Below are 14,882 nucleotides of genomic sequence, written 5' to 3' on the forward strand. Positions count from 1 at the left end.
GTGGTTTTTTTCCACGCACACCAGGCAGCGCCGGTCTGCTTGCGCCGGATAACGCCATTCAATAAATACGGCGCCCGCATGGCGCTTCAGAATGGCGTTAGCCGGCGCAAAAATTTTTGACGCTAAACTGCGTTAGCGCAGTTTAGCGTCAAAAAGTATAAATACGGGCCAAAGTTCCTTTATTTTTAGCATATCTGTGTATTGTGTTTTCTTATGATATTGTGCATATGACACCAGTAGTATAGTGGGAGCTTTACACGTCTCCTAGTTCAGCCTAAGCTGCTCTGCTAAGCTACCTTTTCTATCAACCTAAGCTGCTAGACACCTCTTCTACACTAATAAGGGATAACTGGACATGGTGCAGAGTGTAAGTACCCCTTGGTACCACTACAAACCAGGCCAGCCTCCTACATTGGTTGTGCAGCGGTGGGATAAGTACTTGCAACTACTTACCACTTTGTCATTTTGTACTTTTCATAAGAGAAAGATATACAAAACAAGTTCAGTGTCTGTACACCTAACCAAAAAGTTTTGCTTTTCTTCTCTTACTCTATTGCTAAGTGCTGAAAAGTACCTCTAAAACTTTCAAAAAGTTTCTCAAAAGTTGAAAAAGGGTTTTTTCTGTTCCTTTAAAAGTTCTGAAACTTTTTCTTTCTTTTTCTGTCCCTTAAACCTTTTCCTATCATGTCTGGTACAGGTCAAACTCTGGATCTGGCCAGCACAGCTTATGACCACCTTAACTGGAAAGGTGTAAGGAGTCTCTGCATTGATAGAGGTTTAGGGGTAGGGAAGAATCCCTCTAGAGAATTGTTGGTTAATATGCTCATTGAAAATGATAAGGCCTTAGGTGGCACATCAGGTGAGAGATTAGCAGATGGTTCACACTCTGATTCTGGGGTAACCCCAGCAAAAGTGTTAGATGGGAACCTTCCCAACCTGCCCCTTAGCAGGCCACCTACTGTGGCTGGTACTAATGTGAGCTCTCATCACAGTAGGGATGTCACTCCTTTAGGACAGGTTGTTAGGGTGCCATCTGTTAGGAACAGGTCTCCCTCTGTTCATTCACACCATTCTTCTGTGTCTAAGCATGCCCAACCCACCCACCCTGATGACAGAGTGTTAGAAAGGGAACTCAATAGATTGAGAGTGGAAGAGTCCAGGCTGAAGCTTAAAAAGGAACAGCTGGATCTAGACAGGGAATCTTTAGACTTAGAAAAAGAAAGACAGAGGTTGGTGTTTGGACCCCATGGTGGCAGCAGCAGTATTACAGATAGTAATCCTGTAAAAGAGCATGATTCTAGGAATCTGCACAAGATAGTTCCCCCTTACAAGGAGGGGGATGACATTAACAAGTGGTTTGCTGCACTTGAGAGGGCCTGTGTTGTACAGGGGGTCCCTCAAAGGCAGTGGGCTGCTATCCTATGGCTATCTTTCAGTGGAAAGGGTAGGGATAGGCTCCTTACTGTGAAGGAAAGTGATGCCAATAATTTTACAGTTTTAAAGAATGCACTCCTAGATGGTTATGGTTTAACCACTGAACAGTACAGGATCAAGTTCAGAGAAACCAAAAAGGAGTCTTCACAAGACTGGGTAGACTTTGTTGACCATTCAGTGAAAGCATTGGAGGGGTGGTTACATGGCAGTAAAGTTTCTGACTATGAAAGCCTGTATAACTTAATCCTGAGAGAGCATATTCTTAATAACTGTGTGTCTGATTTGTTGCACCAATATCTAGTGGACTCAGATCTGACCTCTCCCCAAGAATTGGGAAAGAAGGCAGACAAATGGGTCAGAACAAGAGTGAACAGAAAAGTTCATACAGGGGGGGACAAGGATGGCAAGAAGAAGGATGGTAAGTCTTCAGACAAGGGTGGGGACAAATCTAAAAATGAGTCTTCATCAGGCCCACAAAAACACTCTGGTGGGGGTGGTGGGCCCAAATCCTCTTCTAATCAAGTAAAGAAACCCTGGTGCTATTTATGTAAATTAAAAGGCCATTGGACAACTGATCCCAGTTTTCCAAAGAAAAGCACCAAGCCTCCCACTACCACAACCCCTACTGCTACACCTAGTGCCCCTAGTAATAGCAGAGGTGGTGGGAGCAAACCTACTAATAGCCAATCCAAGGGAGTAGCTGGGCTCACTTTTGGTAATTTAGTTGGGGTTGGTCTTGTTAGGGAGACCACAGAGGCTGTGTTAGTCTCTGAAGGTGCCATTGATTTGGCCACCTTGGTTGCTTGTCCCCTTAATATGGATAAGTACAAGCAACTTCCCCTAATAAATGTTGTTGAGGATCAGGCCTACAGGGACCCAGGTGCCAGTGTTACCATGGTAATAGAGAAACTGGTACACCCTGAACAACACCTACTTGGTCACCAGAACCAAGTGACTGATGCTCATAACAACACTCTTAGCCACCCCATGGATGTTGTGAATCTCAACTGGGGGTGGGGGGTTACTGGTCCAAAGAAAGTTGTGGTTGCCTCAGATTTACCTGTAGACTGTCTACTAGGGAACGATTTAGAGACATAAGCTTGGGCAGAAGTGGAGTTGGAGGCTCATGCAGCAATGCTGGGCATTCCTGGGCATATTTATGCTTTGACAAGGGCTCAGGCCAAAAAGCAAAAAGGACAGGATGACTTGGATCCTGAAACAATGGACCAAGTGCTCCCTAAAGCTAGGGTTAGTAAAGGTAAATCACTACCTACTATCCCTCCCTCTACAGTGGATTCAACTTCTGAGGAAGAAGAATTTCCACCCTGTGCAGAACCTTCACCAGAGGAGCTGGAAGCAGACACTGCTGAGCTTTTGGGTGGAGGGGGGCCTGCCAGGGAGGAGCTGAGTGTGGCACAGCAGACCTGTCCCACACTAGAGGGTCTAAGACAGCAAGCTGTCAAACAGCAAAATGGGGATGTCAGTGACTCTCACAGAGTTTACTGGGAGGACAACCTCTTGTATACAGAGGCAAGGGACCCAAAACCTGGAGCTGCCAGGAGATTGGTTATTCCCCTGCGATACAGAGAGTTCCTCCTAACTCTAGCCCACAACATTCCCTTGGCTGGACATTTGGGGCAGATGAAAACATGGGACAGGCTTGTTCCCTTGTTTCATTGGCCTAGAATGTCAGAGGACACAAAGGAATTTTGTAAGTCCTGTGTCACCTGTCAAGCCAGTGGCAAAACAGGTGGCACCCCAAAGGCACCCCTTATTCCATGTGGTTATGTGGTTGGGGTTCCCTTTGAAATGGTAGGGGTTGACATAGTTGGCCCCCTTGACCCTCCTACTGCTTCAAGCAATAGGTTTATTTTGGTGGTAGTGGACCATGCCACCAGATATCCTGAAGCAATTCCTCTAAGGACCACTACAGCTCCTGCAGTGGCAAAGGCCCTCCTGGGAATCTTTTCCAGGGTGGGCTTCCCAAAAGAGGTGATATCAGACAGGGGTAGCAACTTTATGTCTGCTTACTTAAAGGCCATGTGGAAGGAATGTGGTGTGACATACAAATTCACCACACCCTATCATCCACAAACAAATGGACTGGTTGAGAGGTTTAACAAAACTCTCAAAGGAATGATAATGGGACTCCCTGAAAAACTCCGGAGGAGATGGGATGTCCTGTTACCTTGCCTCCTTTTTGCTTACAGGGAGGTACCCCAGAAAGGAGTGGGCTTCAGCCCCTTTGAACTCCTATGTGGGCACCCTGTAAGAGGTCCTCTAACACTTGTAAGGGAGGGTTGGGAACAACCTTTAAAAGCTCCTAAGCAAGACATAGTGGACTATGTACTTGGCCTAAGATCCAGAATGGCTGAGTATATGAAAAAGGCCAGCAAAAACCTTCAGGCCAGCCAAGAGCTCCAAAAGCAATGGCATGCCCAGAAGGCTGTTCTTATTCAGTACGAACCAGGGCAGAAAGTGTGGGTCTTGGAGCCTGTGGCCCCAAGAGCACTCCAAGACAAATGGAGTGGTCCCCACATTATTGTTGAGAAAAAGGGAGAAGTCACCTACTTGGTTGACTTAGGCACTGCCAGGACTCCCCTTAGGGTGCTCCATGTCAATAGCCTGAAACCCTACTATGACAGAGCTGATCTCACCCTGCTCATGGCAACAGATGAAGGACAGGAAGAAGAGAGTGACCCTCTCCCTGATCTCTTCTCTTCCACGGAACAAGATGCTCTAGTGGAAGGTGTAGTTTTGGCAGATTGTCTTACTGCTGAGCAGAAAGACCACTGCATAAATCTCCTGGGTCAGTTTTCTGAACTCTTTTCTACTGTGCCAGGCACCACTTCTTGGTGTGAGCACACTATAGATACTGGAGGCAGCCTGCCTGCCAAAAGTAAGATCTATAGGCAGCCTGACCATGTCAGGGACTGCATAAAACAAGAAGTTCAGAAAATGCTTGAACTGGGAGTGGTTGAGCACTCTGAAAGTCCATGGGCCTCTCCTGTGGTACTTGTACCAAAACCTCATTCCAAAGATGGGAAAAGGGAAATGAGATTTTGTGTGGATTACAGAGGTCTCAACCAGGTAACTAAAACTGATGCTCACCCTGTACCCAGGGCAGATGAGCTCATAGATACACTGGCATCTGCCAAGTATCTAAGCACCTTTGATTTGACTGCAGGGTATTGGCAGATCAAGTTATCAGAGGATGCTAAAGCAAAAACTGCATTTTCAACCATTGGAGGGCACTACCAATTCACAGTAATGCCTTTTGGGTTGCAAAATGCACCTGCCACTTTTCAGAGGTTGGTGAATACAGTCCTGCAAGGGTTGGAGGCTTTTAGTGCAGCATATCTAGATGATATAGCTGTCTTTAGCTCCACCTGGGATGATCACCTGGTCCACCTGTGGAAAGTTTTAGAGGCCCTGCAAAAGGCAGGCCTCACTATCAAGGCTTCAAAGTGCCAGATAGGGCAGGGGAAAGTGGTTTATCTGGGACACCTGGTAGGTGGAGAACAGATTGCACCACTTCAGGGGAAAATCCAAACTATCATAGATTGGGTTCCCCCTACAACTCAGACTCAAGTGAGAGCCTTCTTAGGCCTCACTGGGTACTACAGGAGGTTTATAAAGAACTATGGCTCCATAGCAGCCCCTCTTAATGACCTCACTTCAAAGAAAATGCCTAAAAAGGTATTGTGGACAGCTAACTGTCAAAAAGCTTTTGAGGAGCTGAAGCAGGCCATGTGCTCTGCACCTGTCCTAAAAAGCCCCTGTTACTCCAAAAAATTAATTGTCCAAACTGATGCATCTGAATTAGGGGTAGGGGCAGTCTTATCACAACTCAATTCTGAGGGCCAGGATCAACCTGTTGCTTTTATCAGCAGGAGGTTGACCCCTAGAGAAAACCGTTGGTCTGCCATAGAGAGGGAGGCCTTTGCTGTGGTCTGGGCACTGAAGAAGTTGAGGCCATACCTGTTTGGCACTCACTTCATTGTTCAGACAGACCACAAACCTCTACTTTGGCTAAAACAAATGAAAAGTGAAAAGCCTAAATTGTTGAGGTGGTCCATATCTCTACAGGGAATGGACTATACAGTGGAACATAGACCTGGGAGTACCCACTCCAATGCAGATGGACTCTCCAGATATTTCCACTTAGACAATGAAGACTCATCAGGTCATGGCTAGTCTTTTTGTCCTTCGTTTGGGGGGGAGGGGGGTTGTGTAGGAAAGCACCATCTTGCCTGGCATGTTACCCCCATATTTCACTGTATATATGTTGTTTTAGTTGTATGTGTCACTGGGACCCTGCCAGCCAGGGCCCCAGTGCTCATAAGTATGCCCTGTATGTGTTCCCTGTGTGATGACTAACTGTCCCACTGAGGCTCTGCTAACCAGAACCTTAGTGGTTATGCTCTCTCTTTGCTTTCCAAATTATCACTAACAGGCTAGTGACCAATTTCACCAATTCACATTGGCATACTGGAACACCCTTATAATTCCCTAGTATATGGTACTGAGGTACCCAGGGAATTGGGGTTCCAGGAGATCCCTATGGGCTGCAGCATTTCTTTTGCCACCAATAGGGAGCTCTGACAATTCTTACACAGACCTGCCACTGCAGCCTGAGTGAAATAACGTCCACATTATTTCACAGCCATTTACCACTGCACTTAAGTAACTTATAAGTCACCTATATGTCTAACCTTTACCTGGTAAAGGTTGGGTGCAAAGTTACTGAGTGTGTGGGCACCCTGGCACTAGCCAAGGTGTCCCCACATTGTTCAGGGCAAATTCCCCAGACTTTGTGAGTGTGGGGACACCATTACACGTGTGCACTATACAAAGGTCACTACCTATGTATAGCGTCACAATGGTAACTCCGAACATGGCCATGTAACATGTCTAAGATCATGGAATTGTCACCCCAATGCCATTCTGGCATTGGGGAGACAATTCCATGATCCCCCGAGTCTCTAGCACAGACCCGGGTACTGCCAAATTACCTTTCCCGGGTTTTCACTGCAGCTGCTGCCAACCCCTCAGACAGGTTTTTGCACTCCTGGGGTCCAGCCAGGCTTGGCCCAGGAAGGCAGAACAAAGGACTTCCTCAGAGAGAGGGTGTTACACCCTCTCCCTTTGGAAAAAGGTGTCAGGGCTGGGGAGGAGTAGCCTCCCCCAGCCTCTGGAAATGCTTTGATGGGCACAGATGGTGACCATCTCTGCACAAGCCAGTCTACACCGGTTCAGGGATCCCCCAGCCCTGCTCTGGCGCAAAACTGGACAAAGGAAAGGGGAGTGACCACTCCCCTGACCTGCACTTCCCCTGGGAGGTGCCCGGAGCTCCTCCAGTGTGCTCCAGACCTCTGCCATCTTAGAAACAGAGGTGCTTCTGGCACACTGGACTGCTCTGAGTGGCCAGGGCCAGCAGGTGACGTCAGAGACTCCTTCTGATAGGCTCTTACCTGTGTTGCTAGCCTATCCTCCTTCCTAAATAGCCAAACCTCCTTTTCTGGCTATTTAGGGTCTCTGCTTTGGGGAATTCTTTAGATAACGAATGCAAGAGCTCATCAGAGTTCCTCTGCATCTCTCTCTTCACCTTCTGCCAAGGAATCGACCGCTGACTGCTCTGGACGACTGCAAAACCGCTAAAAAGTAGCAAAGACGACTACTGCAACCTTGTATCGCTGATCCTGCGCCCTTCTCGACTGTTTTCCTGGTGGTGCATGCTGTGGGGGTAGTCTGCCTCCTCTCTGCACTAGAAGCTCTGAATAAATCTCCCGTGGGTCGACGTAATCGTCCCCCTGCAACCGCAGGCACCAAAAGACTGCATCACCGATCCTCTGGGTCCCCTCTCAGCACGACGAGCGTGGACCCTGGAACTCAGCAACTCTGTCCAAGTGACTCCCACAGTCCAGTGACTCTTCAGTCCAAGTTTGGTGGAGGTAAGTCCTTGCCTCCACACGCTAGACTGCATTGCTGGGTACCGTGTGATTTGCAGCTGCTCTGGCTCCTGTCCACTCTTCCAGGATTTCCTTTGTGCACAGCCAAGCCTGGGTCCCCGACACTCTAACCTGCAGTGCACGACCTCCTGAGTTGTCCTCCGGCATCGTGGGACCTTCTTTTGTGACTTTGGGTGAGCTCCGGTTCACTCTTCTTCATAGTGCCTGTTCTGGCACTTCTGCAGGTGCTGCTTGCTTCTGAGTGGGCTCCTTGTCTTGCTGGGCGCCCCCTCTGTCTCCTCACGCAATTGGCGACATCCTGGTCCCTCCTGGGCCACAGCAGCATCCAAAAACCCTAACTGTAGCTAGCAAGGCTTGTTTGCGGTCTTTCTGCGTGGGAACACCTCTGCAAGCTTCTTCACGACGTGGGACATCCATCCTCCAAAGGGGAAGTTTCTAGTCCTCTTCGTTCTTGCAGAATCCACAGCTTCTACCATCCGGTGGCAGCTTCTTTGCACCCACAGCTGGCATTTCCTGGGCATCTGCCCACTCCCGACTTGAGTGTGACTCTTGGACTTGGTCCCCTTGTTCCACAGGAACTCTCGTCTGGAAATCCATCGTTGTTGCATTGCTGGTGTTGGTCTTCCTTGCAGAATTCCCCTATCACGACTTCTGTGCTCTCTGGGGAACTTAGGTGCACTTTACACCTACTTTTCAGGGTCTTGGGGTGGGCTATTTTACTAACCCTCACTGTTTTCTTACAGTCCCAGCGACCCTCTACAAGCTCACATAGGTTTGGGGTCCATTTGTGGTTCGCATTCCACTTCTAGAGTATATGGTTTGTGTTGCTCCTATACGTATGTGCTCTCATTGCAATCTATTGTGACTGTACATTGCTTGCATTGCTTTCTATTGCTATTACTGCATAATTTTGGTATTGTCTACATATATCTTGTGTGTATTTGCTATCCTCATACTGAGGGTACTCACCGAGATACTTTTGGCATATTGTCATAAAAATAAAGTACCTTTATTTTTAGTATATCTGTGTATTGTGTTTTCTTATGATATTGTGCATATGACACCAGTGGTATAGTGGGAGCTTTACACGTCTCCTAGTTCAGCCTAAGCTGCTCTGCTAAGCTACCTTTTCTATCAGCCTAAGCTGCTAGACACCTCTTCTACACTAATAAAGGATAACTGGACCTGGTGCAGAGTGTAAGTACCCCTTGGTACCACTACAAACCAGGCCAGCCTCCTACACTTATAATACCTGGGCTCATGAAACGTTAACAAACATCCATTCGCTATTGATCCTACTAGAAGCTCATAAATGATTGGACAGTACTCTGCCCCAGTCTTATCCATCTTCCCCCCCAATAGTGGGCACATATACTGAAAAGCTGCTGCGAGTTGATATAATTTCATATTTGGGAGGGACCACCCCCCCTTTTCCCGTGGTAAAGACATAAACATACCCGCCCTTCTACACTTACCATATTCCCATATAAATCTCATTACCAATCGATCTATCTCCGCAAATCGGGAATTCATGAAGTTCAATGGAATAGCATGAAAAATATACAGCAATTTAGGGAGAAGAATCATTTTAACCATATTACACCTTCCCAATATGGGCATATGTAAGTTATTCCATCTATTCATATCATATTTGGCTTTTACTAATATTGGGTCGAGATTCAGATTGACAATCTCTTATACCTTTGGAGTGATGTCGTTGCCTAGGTATACTGCGTGGTCGACCTTCCGATTGTCTAGTGTGCTTGTGTGTCTATTGGTCTACAACTGGGTTTTGGCTCTATTTAAGAAATAGCCAGAAAACATCCCAAATTTGCTCGTCACCTCTTCAATTTCTTTCAATGCTATGCCTAGATTTGAAGTTATAATAGCTATATCATCTGCATATGCCAAAACGTTTGTATCCCAGCCAAACCTACAAACTGGCGATATCATTTTATTCCCTTCTAGCTGTCTGAGCAAGGGATCTATATAGATAGCAAACAACAATGGGGAGCATAGACACCCCTGTCTAGTATCCCGCCTCACTTGTATACACTCAGGTTGCCCTCCTATTAGCTATATTCTCACCCAAGGGGACCTATATATAGCTTTTATTGCTAGGATACATTTCTTCCCAAACCCATATGTTTCCAAGACCTGCCACAAATACTTCCAGTTTACCCTATCAAACGCTTTCTCAGCATCTAACAGCGCAACTGCCATAGGTTCTTCCGCCACCTCTGTAGCATCGAAAAGCATGATGACCCTCCAAATGTGTTCAGTGGTGTCTCTCCCCGGAATAAACCCATGCTGCCTAGGTGTTACCAGTTTCTTAATAACCGAAGATAATCAGGCGGCAAGAATTTTTGAGTACATTTTTACATCACTATTTATCAATGTAATTGGCCGATATGAGCCTGGATTCTGTGGAGGTTTCCCTTTCTTCAAAAAGACCACCATGTTGGCTAAATCCCAAGAAGCCGGGGTTTTACTACCATTTTGCACCTGAGTAAATAGTTCCATCATCAGAGGAAACAACAGTGTTTTGAAGCTTTTATAAAATTCTAGGGGGATTGCATCAGGACCAGAGGCTTTTCCTGTGGAGAGTTCGTTCAATGCCATTTCTTATTCCGAACCGTCAATATGTCCCTCCAAATTCAAACAGTCTTCATCTGACAGTTTGCTAATCCTAATAGGGCTAAGAAACTTCAACATCTCTACCTCTGTATGCAAAGATTTTGTGCTGTATAGCTCCATGTAATACTTCTGAAACACTTCCCTACTACTATCCGGATCTACTACTATTCGTCCTTGTTGATCCCTTATTTCTCTAATAACCCCAGCTGCTGTTCTATGACGAGCTCTTACAACTAGCACGTGCCCAGACCTCTCTCCGAATTTGTACCATTCAGAGCGTTTAGCCAGGTATTTTTCTGCTATTCTCTTTGCTGTAGCCTCATTTATAGCTGCTTTTACAATAGCGATCTGCTCCTGAATATTATTTATATCCTCCCCCCTTTCTAAAGCTATAATCAGCTTCCTTTCTTCCGCTCTAAGCTACATGTGTGTGTCCTTCATTGTAGCTTGGGTACTTTTCACTGCTTATCTACAGAAGACTACAGAACCAAATTAATCATTTTTAGTAACAGCACCAACAGGATTAACTGCCCACAATATTAAAGGAATAACTTTACATCGACTACTTATGCTTCCTGTTGAACATGATAATAAACTAGAATACCAGAAATTATCTGGTGAAGCTTGTCATGAAGTTTCCAAAGTTTTACAGAAACTAAAGCTTTTAATTATAGATGAAATAAGCGTGGTATCAAACATAATGCGTCCCTTCATACACTTAAGAATGCAGCAAATTTTAAAAACAGACTATGACGTACTCATTGGAGGAAAGCGTTTAATTGTGTTCAGTGACCTACCACAACTCACCAGCATGAAAGGACAACCTGTTTTCAAGACACTTTTCCATAATTAAATAAGAATTCCCTTGGTAGTATAAATATTTGGTTAAACTTTGAATTCAAGGAACTAGTGAAGAATATGCATCAAGCATCCAACATATCCTGAGGGACATTAGAGTAGGAGTTTTAACAAACAATGGAAAACATGCTTTATAGAGTCGCCTTATTAAGAAATGATTTTCATCAAAGAGTACAGCAGCCTAACTAATGTACAAATTTATTAAAGAAGAACAATCCATACTCTGTTGAATGCCTAGACTTCAAAAGTGTTTCTACTTCAAGGAAGAATTATTGAAACTCAAGAAAGAAGATAATTTGGAAATTACAGTCATTAATAAAATGGAACATCAAGGAGTCACAATGCTACTAACAGAAAAACTACAGGCAAAATTGGATTATTTGGAAAAGTCTGTATTGAAGACTGCAGGTTTAAAAAAGTGTTTACGTGTCTACAAAAACAGTTGATTAATTTGCTGCATAATTCAAGTGTTGAGGAAGGGTTAGTAAACAGTGCAATTGGTAAAGTTATTAATTTTGTGAATTTTCCCAATAGAGATGAGATTGAATATATGGCTGTAAAATTTGATCACATTGCTGGTGTGAAGCAGATTGGCCAATGTATTGTACGTTTTTTGCTTGTAAAGGATTTATATGTCCAGCGCCAACAGTTTCCATTCTCTCTAGCATATCCTGTCACTATTTATAAATCACAAGGTTTAAGTGTAGATATTGCTTTTATTAATTTATTAATATTGAATATATAGTTATCAAAGAAGGTATGTCACATGTAGCGTTAGCACATGTTAGAAAAGTGTCCGGTTTGTTCTTGGTTGAATTTGATAAAAGCACAGTTAGTGCTGAAGTAAGCTGTGTGTGAGAGAGTATAATTGTTTAAGAAGTTTATATGCTCCTTCATTAGGTGAATATCTTATATGTGAGAAACAAGTAATCCGTCTTAAGAGAAAGCTTACAAAAGCGTTGACGGATGTTGAAGAGAAGAAGAAAAAGTAAGATGATCTATGAAGTGTTAAATAGAGGACATTGGAAAATAAGGGAGATACTGTAGGTTACCAGTTGGAATACAGTTAAGGTATCAACTGTCATGCAAATGTTGTTCTTAATGTACTCTTTCATTTACCATATGGTGTAAATGGAATTTAACAGAAAACAGATAATAGGTTGTATTGTGCACTATATAATTTGTTACAATGTTTACTGAGTAAATTAAACAGTAATACATTCTGCTTCAGTCATTTGAGACCTCGTAGATACATGTAGTGGATCAGTAGTGTTTACTCTCAATAGTCAACAAGACGCTGAAGCATTTATAATGGTCATCCTGAGAGCATTAGAAGAAGAAGAAGAAGTAAATATTGCTGAGTTATTTGGACTGAGATACAAATGGGACCATTGTTCTCTACATCCTGTACTCAAATACTTTTTGAGCAATTTGTGTACTTGACACTACCGGATTGCAAAACTGTGCCTTTTGAAAGATTAATTAAAACTCAAATCAAAATATGACCTGCCCAAATTGTAGATCAAAATATGACTTGCCCAAATTTTTGATCGGATGTTATATCTACATTGCATCTACGAACAACTGGAAAATACCTCAAATTAATATTACAACGATGCAGGGCAGATGGATTCAAATTGGAAACTGAAATTACAAACTTCAAAGCCTGACAAATATCAATTTTGGGAAGAACTTATACTACTATAGCTATTATCTTTCACAAAGTAGTTAATATTACATGTGGACACTACACTGTTTATTTAAAGAGTGAACCTGGATGGACAGCATACAATGACAGCAACCTTATATTCAAACAAAAACTACCTTTCAAACCACAAAATTCTTACCTTTTTTCTTCAACCGAAATTCTAACATATATTTCTGGGAAAAAAGCAACATACGATAATTTCTTGTAATGAGATTTTCAGTGTTTTAGACATCATTCAGCCTACCAGGGGTAATGTCTTTAAAAAGTTCTCTCACACAACCACTCATTTAATCATAAAGACACTCACACACTCAGTCACTCACTCACACAGACACTCACACACTTATTAACTCATTCATACAGGCTCTAACACACCCAGTCACTCACCCATACAGCCTCTCACATAACCACTCACTCAAACATACAGACACTCACACACCCATACAGCCACTAAGACAACCACTCACTCAAACATACAGACACGGGCACACCCAGTCACTCATCGATATGGACACTCACACGCTCAATCACTCACTCATATAGACAGTGACACAACCACTCACTCGGTCATACAGACATGCATACACTCAGCCACTCACCCATACAGCAAACATGCTCAACATCTCATTCACCCAGACAGGTACTCATACAACCTCTCACTCAACCAGACAATCACACTGTGCGAGGATGGCAAATTTATGACGCTGAATAGCAATATCGTGGTTTCAAAGAACTGTCTTTTATTGGTTCTTGAAACAGTTTATACGATGAGTAATATGTACAAAGTTTATGGAATAGTAGTAGGTCCTCTTGGCTCGTCCTTCTTCTTCCTTCCCAGGCCTCGCGGGGAGCATGGAAACAAGAAAATAAATAGATACGGTAAGTGGGGAGGTTTGTTAAGGCTTAACTGTTCTCGTCTTTCCCTTTTCTCTCTCACTCTCTTTGTCCCTGCCTCCGCTGTCTTCTTATTGTCTTACTTCTTTTCGCCTGTGTTGTCCCTCTTCCGACTCTCCTGCCAGACTTCCTTCCTGCCTGTTTCCTTGCGTCCTGCGCTTCTTGCTTATGTACTGTTTTCCGTCTTTCTCCTTCTTTTTCTCTCTCTCTCTCTTCCTCTCGTTTATTCGTTTAATGTACTTAATCGTAAATCTCTTCCTGTGTAGGCTCTATCTTCTTGGTATCGTATTTCCTATATTTCTCTTCCCTTTCTTTTCTGTATCTGAATGACTGCTATTGTTTTCTTGCCCCGTCCCCTTTTCCCCGCAGTGCTCCCCATCCCAAGTGCCCGTTCACCCTCTCCTTTCTGTCCCCTCCTCTTCCCCGCTCCTCTCACTTCCCGCCTCCCTTCCCCGTTTCCGTCTCCGTACCTGGAGATGCCACACTTCTCCGGAAGCGTGGCGGCGTATAAGCGGGCTCCCCGGGCCAATTGTCTCCAAATCTCCTCTGTGATACTCCAGCTCCCGTCGGCTCCGTCTTCCGGCCGTCCTCCTCCTCGATGGTGGTTTCCTCGTCCTCTTGTTCCTCCTTTGTCACTCGTATGTCTCCACTCCCTCTCGCCTCTTCCTGCGATCTCTCTGACGCTCCGCTTTTAACCCGCAGTTGGTCCCGCGGTTGCCATAAGTGACCAATCAAATCGCCGGGGTCTACAGTATGCACCAGGTCGTGTGTGGCAGAGTCAGCACAAGTAAGAGAACTGTGTGGGTCGGAATGGAGCGACCCATCACAGACACTCCCCCTAGAGAGCGTCTGTAGACGACGCTCATCCGAAGGACATCTGGAGAGAAAGTCAACATTGGCCATGAGACGTCCCGGAGAATGAAACACCTGAAACGAAAAGGGTTGTAAGGAAAGAAACCATCTCAGGACTCTAGGATTCGTATCCTTATGACGAGACAGCCAAGTGAGTGGGGCATGATCAGTCAGGAGGGTGAAAGGACGGCCACTGAGATAATACCGGAGAGACTCAATGGCCCACTTAATGGCGAGACATTCTTTCTCAATAGTGGGATATGGACGCTCACGGGGAAGAAGCTTCCTACTGATAAACAGAACAGGGTGAACCGACCCATCAGTTTGGGTTTGTGATAACACGGCCCCTAGACCAACATCAGAAGCGTCGGTTTGTAAGATAAAAGGACGACCAAAATCCGGGCAGCACAACACAGGGTTGGTAGCCAAGGCCTCCTTAAGCCTCAAAAAACTGTGCATACCTGCTTCTGGTAAGGAGGAGAATGTTTTAGGAGACCCATTCTTCAGCAGATTTGTAAGAGGCTCAG

The sequence above is a fragment of the Pleurodeles waltl genome, chromosome 7 (assembly GCF_031143425.1).
Source record: "Pleurodeles waltl isolate 20211129_DDA chromosome 7, aPleWal1.hap1.20221129, whole genome shotgun sequence".
NCBI lineage: Eukaryota > Metazoa > Chordata > Amphibia > Caudata > Salamandridae > Pleurodeles > Pleurodeles waltl.